Source organism: Helianthus annuus, chromosome 13 (assembly GCF_002127325.2).
Source record: "Helianthus annuus cultivar XRQ/B chromosome 13, HanXRQr2.0-SUNRISE, whole genome shotgun sequence".
Classification (NCBI taxonomy): domain Eukaryota; kingdom Viridiplantae; phylum Streptophyta; class Magnoliopsida; order Asterales; family Asteraceae; genus Helianthus; species Helianthus annuus.
Window position 1 is genome coordinate 28,996,324 of NC_035445.2, and position 7,196 is coordinate 29,003,519.

Below are 7,196 nucleotides of genomic sequence, written 5' to 3' on the forward strand. Positions count from 1 at the left end.
TAATTATCAAGCAGAAGACTATGTTCACACCTTAATGCTTTAAATTGAACAAACTTCAATTAAACGTTACTCATGAATCTATAGGAGATTGATGTTATGAACGCCAAAACGAAAAGGTACCAAATGGTGTTATAGGAACTTGGAGGAGGTGGATATATTACTTTTATTTTTTATAAACCTTGTTAACGATTTTTGCAACTTGAAAGACTTAGGGTCTGTTTGTTTACCTCTTACTGGTTCAGCACTTAATGGTTCAGACTGTTTGTTTCGTGAGCAGATGTCTGAATGGTTCAGACATTTGCCTCTGAATGGCTAAGTATTATACAGAGTCTAAATGGTTAAGACCTCTAAGCTGAATTGGTCAGACATTTGCTTCTGAAGGGTTAAACATTATACTGCCTCTTAATGGTTCAGACCTCTTACTGGTTCAGCACTTAATCATTCAGAAGTTGCCAAACAGCCCCTTATAATAACATAAAAAAAAAAAAAAAAAAAAAAAACAGAAACAGATCACAGACAACAAGTCTGTCCACACGTTCAAATGGATGTTAACAAATCTATTAAGAAACCTAAAACTAAACCCACTACATCACCATCAAAATCAAGCCCTATAAAGACAGATATCGATCATCAGAAACTAAAAACAATGAACGATCCCATAACCTCTTCATGTAAAATCTCATCGGAATAAAATCATATTCGCGTACCCCCTGAGCAAATGAAATTACACTTAGTTAGCAACACTTACATGTTCATACAAGAAAATCATACAAATTGTACAGAAACAAAAGTAAAATCAGAGAACAGTTGGATCAAATATGATCAATAGGTACATAATCAAACCCTAACTATCGATCATCAGAAACTAAACAAAAAACTAATCCATAGGCTCTGTGATACATCTCTTCTAAATTCAATCAATAATCTATGTATGTACATCAATCATCAAAAACTAACAACAATCTATAAATTTTATGGAAAATCTATATTCGCATGACACTTGCGCAAACGAAATTACGCTGAATTAGAAAATCTAATCCGATCGCCTATCAATAATTTACACATTCAAACAAGCAATTCATCGAAATTGTACAGAAACAAAAGTAATAACGGAGATCACTTTTTGACCGATTGGTGCAGAATTATCCATAGGCTTTGTGTATGTAAATCTCTACACACATAGTATAATGTTTCGACCACAAAATCAAGTCCTAACAAAGACGATATAGATCATCAGAAGCTAGCTAACAACAACAATGACATCTGAATTCAATCATATTCGCATATAACGCTTGCAAGAACAAAATTATACTTAATCAGCAAAACTAATATGATCGCTTATCAACAGTTTACATATTCATACAAGCAATTCATCCAAATTGTACATAAACCATAGTAATATGAGAGCACTTGGATCAAATTTGATCGACTGGTACAGAATGAAACCCTAACTATCGATAATCAGAACGTAACAACAATCCATAAGCTCCTTATGTAAAAACTCATCTGGATTCAATGACATTCGCATAACGCTTACGCAAACAAAAATCACACTGAATTAGGAAACTGGAAACCTAAACTGATTAATTGTCAACAATTTACATAATCATACAGGCAATTCATAGATATTCTAAAGAAACAAAAGTAATATCAGAGAGGACTTAATCAAATTTGATCGATTGGTTAACTACTGATCATCAAAAACTAACATACAAACTACTCCATAAGCTAAGTGTATGTAAATTTGTAAATCTCTTTTAAATTCAATCAATAATATATATACGCAACATATTCTATATTGATCATAAGAAACTAACAACAATCCATAACATCTTTATGTAAAATCTCATCTGGATTCAATCATATTGTACAAATATCGTCACGAACTATCAAACCTAAGTACCTAACCCGATCGAATATCAACAATTTACACATTCATACAATCAATTCTTTGAGATTGTAGAAAACAAAATTAAAATCAGAGAACACTTGCATCAAACTTGATCGATTGGAACATGTTCTATACCGACCACCAAAAACTTACAACAACCGAATAATCGCTAAATTCTTTATGCAAAATCTAGTCCGAATTCAATCATATTCGCATAACGCTTAAGCAAACGAAAATCAAGCTGAATTGTCAAACCTAATCCGATCAATTATCAACAATTTGCATAATCACACAACAAATTTATCTAAATTATACAAAAACAAACAAGAAAATCAGAAATCACGGATCTCAAACTTGATCGACGTTACAATCACGGAATATGTGTTCATGCTGTTACCTGTTGCTAAACTGAGATCGAACGATCGGAGTTAGGATCCTAGATAATGCCATGCGTAACCGAGGACAGAAGAGGAGAGTGTAGACGGTGATGCATACATATAAACAAAAGTAAAATCTCATCTAAATTCAATCATATATACATAACGCTTACCAGTTTACGCAAAACCAAATCACACTGAATTATCAAACCTAATCCGATCAATTATCAACAACTTACACATTCAAACAAACAAATCACTTCGCATAACACTTACTCAAACGAAGTCACGAATGAATTATCATCGAAATTATACGAAAAAACAAAAGCAAAATCCGAAATCACGTATCTCAACTCGATCCATTGGTACAGAATCATAAAATGTGTGTTCGTATCGTTATTCGTTACCTGTCGCCAAATTGAGATTGATTATCAACAATTACACACTCATTCATCGAAATTGTACAAAAAAATCCATAAAATCGGTAGGTAAAATACTAAAATCTCATCCGAATTCACTCATATTTCGCATAACGCTTAATCAACAAACCTAATCCAATAGCTTATCATAAATTTACATATTCACACGACAAATTAATGAAATTGTAGAAAAAGAAAAGCAAAATCAGGCATGACGTATCTGAAATCGATGAGAATATGTGTTACCTGTGGCGAAGTTGAGATCGGATGATCGGAGATAAGATCCGAGAAAAGGCGAGGCGTAAGCGAGGAGAGATGTGGAGAGTGTAGAGGGTGACTTGACGGAGGAGATGCTGAAAGGATCCGACGAAGAGGCTCAGGCTTCTCAACGGCGGTACGTAGAGCGTCAATGGAACCGCCGAGAAGGCCACGGTGAAGAATAATTGCAGCATTTCTTTATTATTTACACAGATGACAGGGAAAGAGAGAGATTGATTCGAGTTTTATATGTTTAACTAGTTGATGCCTCGCACATGTTCCGGGACGATGGCCAAATAACGAGCGAGTATTAGTCAGCTTATTGACACGGAAAATAATTAAATCAAGTCAACCAATTAAAACAAAACACTTTTATAGTTTTAATAAAAAAAACTAAAACAATGGCAATATTGTAATTTTTAACTGAGAGAAAGTTGTATTTTTTTACTAGGGTAAAATCGTAATTTGACAAAAGCTAAAGTAATGGCAGTACTGTAAATTTGAACCTGGGGCAAAATTGTAAATTTTCACAGGTGCAAATTCGTAATTTTTAACTTGGGGTCACAACGTAATATAAATTTGAACTAAGGGCACAATCATAATTTTAAGCTTGAGGCAAAAGCACAATTTTATTTTGAACCGAGGGTAAAATCGTAATTTTGAGTTGGTGGCAGAAACATAATTTTATTTTGAACTGGGAAAAAACGTAATTTTGAATTGAAGGCAAAATCACAATTTTTAAACGGGGAAAAATCACATTTTTGAACAGAGGGCAAAATCGTAATTTTTAAGTGGGGGCAAAAACAAAATTTTATTTTGAACTGGGGGCGAAAAGGTAATTTTGAGCTGAGGGCAAAACCACAATTTTATTTTGAATGGAGGGAAAAATCGTAATTTTGAGCTGGGGACAAAAGCGTAATTTTATTTTGAGCTGGGTGCAAAACCGTAATTTTAAAGAGGGATAAAAACGTGATTTTAGAATTGATATAAAATAATAAACTGGTTGGTCCAATGGGAGAGTACCATGCAAAGTCGTAATTTTGAATTTAGGGCAAGATCGTAATTTTGAGATGGAGACAAAAAGCGTAATTTTATTTTGCGCTGGGGGCAAAAACGTAATTTTAAAATGGATATAAAACAATAAACATGTTGCTCCAATGAGGGAGTGCCAGGCAGCTGCGTGGCACTATTCCCCCATTTGGTTTTTGTATATGTAGGTAATGTAAAGAGGGAAATGATAACCCTAACCTCCTGATTTTACTTATTTTTAAAAGAGTAAATTTCAAGTTTTTTCCTTTATGTTTACACCAAATTGCAGGCGGTGTCCTTTGGCGCAAAAGTTGACAAGTTTTGTCCTTAATGTTCCAAAATCTTGCACGTTTTATCCTTTAAGCCAAACCCAGTTAGATTTTTTTGGTTAAATCTCATCGTTTGCCTTGCACATAAGGACATTATTGTCATTTTACCTCCCTAAACACTATTGAGTAAATAAGAGGATAATCAAGGGACTAATTGTGTGCGAAATATAAAATAAAATATAAATAATTAAAAACCTAAAATATCTCTCTCTGACTCTCTCTCTCCCCCTCTCTTCTCTCTCTCAACAATATCTCCTCTCCTCTCTCTCTCTCTCTCTCTCTCTCTCTCTCTCTCTCTTCACCCACTACCACCACCTTCCACCACCACCTCCACCTCCTACCACCAACACCTACCGCCGCCACATCCCATCTCCCACCGCCACCAGATCTGAATCACCACCACCACTACCTCCATTGATACCAGAACCCTAATTTCACATAAACAGTCTATAAAAAGGATTGCCTATAAACTGAAAATTGACAGATAAAGATGAAGACAATGATACCAAGGGGAATCATAGAGAAAAATATAATTTGAACAGATATAAGAAGCACTTCAGGCAGGCAGGCAAGAACATCAATCAATTTACACCATAAATCACCTCACAAAGTGGGGAACATGATAATCACAAACTGTGGGGAACTGAAAATCGTACCTGGTTCTGTATGAAATCAATTGATATGAGCGATAAAGAATGTCACACCCCCAAAATCCACCTGCGGAGTATCACCGCTTGGGAGCGTGACTGACCAGGATCCAGCCACCAATCATGTAGAACAATATATATATATATATATATAAAAGAAATAATGGCCATTAACCAAACCAAATCCATATGAAAGGTGTTCCAAAACGTAAGTAAGTTATCATTGTTTAGCGGAAGCGTATAATCAAAACCCAACATAATTAAGTACGAATGTCATAAGTGTCAAATAAGATAATCACGATCCAATCCCACAACGACCAGCTCCTCCATGTGCAAGCTGCATGTACCTAACGACCTGCAAGGCATGTAACAGAGGATCAACAACTAGTTGAGCGAGTTCACAGAAAGTAAATGCGTAATAGTAAGTTCGTATGTAACAGGTGGCTCTACTGGGCCGTTAGTACGTTCTATTGGTGGGGGCTTCCCATGTTTTATAACCACTAGACTATTCGTAACCATAAGTATCCTTCACAACCGAGGATAGTAATAAGTATAAGTATCCTTCACATCCGAGGATAGTAATTTAGTATAAGTATCCTTCACAACCGAGGATAGTAGTATGTATAAGTATCCTTCACAGCCGAGGATAGTAGTAAGTATAAGTATCCTTCACAACCGAGGATAGTAGTATGTATAAGTATCCTTCACAACCGAGGATAGTAGTAAGTATAAGTCTACGTAGATTGTAAGTATGTGTCCTGCACAACCGAGGACAGTGAATAGCATAAGTATGTGTCCTGCACAACCGAGGACAGTGGTATGGTAGTCTAGTATTAGTGTCAGTACGAATCTATTCAATCTTATTCCTTCAATCCCATTCCCAAGCCCTTGGGAATCCCATGCCTTAGTAAGGGTGTGAACTCACCTTGGTTTGCTCGGTATGCTATGCTCTAGGGTTTGTCAAATGTCTAAGTCCGTTACACACGACCTAGGATATGTTGCACATGATACGATGTAAGTGTTTGCATCAAATTAGGGTTTGCAAATCATTGACATTCAAGCAGCTGTGTTTTGTGTGCTTATTGTGTTCAGGATGATAGCACATAGACCGATTCATACATGTAAGATCATACAGTTGCATTCAGTATCATACGGTTATATACAGAATCATACATCACGTAAACAGTTATTCGTATTCACATAATTCATGCGTCGCGTCTTTGATCACACAGCTTAATCTAACGTAATATGTTATCATCGTTAATAAGCTTAACAGGTTTAGTAGCGTTTACGGCTTAAACAAGTGCATACACATCTTTACAGCTTGAACACTATATAACATACATCTCAGGGCCTCATATTAATACACACAAAATCAGACAGGGCCTTGCCCTTCCTAAAACTCAGACAAGTGTGGGGGGGGGGGGTTTCCCCTGTTTGAAAGTCGGATTGTACATGAGAAATAAGTCACAAAACTCGGACAATCACCCACCCCCTTATGAAACTCGGATCAATGTGTTGGGGGGGGGGGTTAAAGCTCGGACAGTGGGGCAAGGTATAAAGGTCGGACCATGAGAGGGGGACATGAAACTCGGACCACCAATTACAATGTAAAACTCGGACTAGAGTGGTGGGCTCAAAACTCGGATAGATGGGTGGGGATCACAAAGTCGGACTAAAAGGAACAAGGCCATAACTCGGACCTCTTGTGATCATTTCAAACTCGGACCAAGGACTCTCATATTAAACTCGGACAAGGAGTCTCTTTCTCACAAAGTCGGACAAAGGTCCTCCATAAAACTCGGACTCACATGCTTCATGTTAAAGGTCGGGCCAATGTCTTCTTCAAGAGTTCGGACTCTAAACTCTTGTATATAATTCGGGTGTTCATGATAATCAATACTCGGACCTCACAATCCAATTACAAAACTCGGTCACACTAATATCAATAAAAATTCGGACCGAACAATCAAACAAAGAGCTCGGACCTTATCTTGTCATAAATCTCGGACACGCATTTTATCAAGAAACTCAGACATGCTCTAACATATCATCAAAGGTCAGATATACTTGTGCTAGCAAAACTCAGACACATTTACATGTTAAGAAGTCGGACTAATTCTCATGATAAAACTCAGACCATCACTTTCATCAAAACTCTGAGTAAACAATCATTGTACAGAACCAAAAGATCATAACAGTTACGTTCTCAATAATTCATACGCTTTGAAAACCCTAATTCATAT

General features: G+C 36.4%; 1 long non-coding RNA gene across 1 annotated transcript; it reads right to left on the minus strand.

The window, feature by feature from the left end:
* Nucleotides 1-510: 510 nt before the first annotated feature.
* On the minus strand, nucleotides 511-3,177 carry LOC110897584. The gene is made up of 2 exons (XR_002568739.2): nucleotides 2,934-3,177; nucleotides 511-710 (listed from the first exon to the last, which is right to left on the minus strand). It is a non-coding gene; the product is annotated as an uncharacterized LOC110897584 (long non-coding RNA).
* Between the last annotated feature and the right edge of the window lie 4,019 nt (nucleotides 3,178-7,196).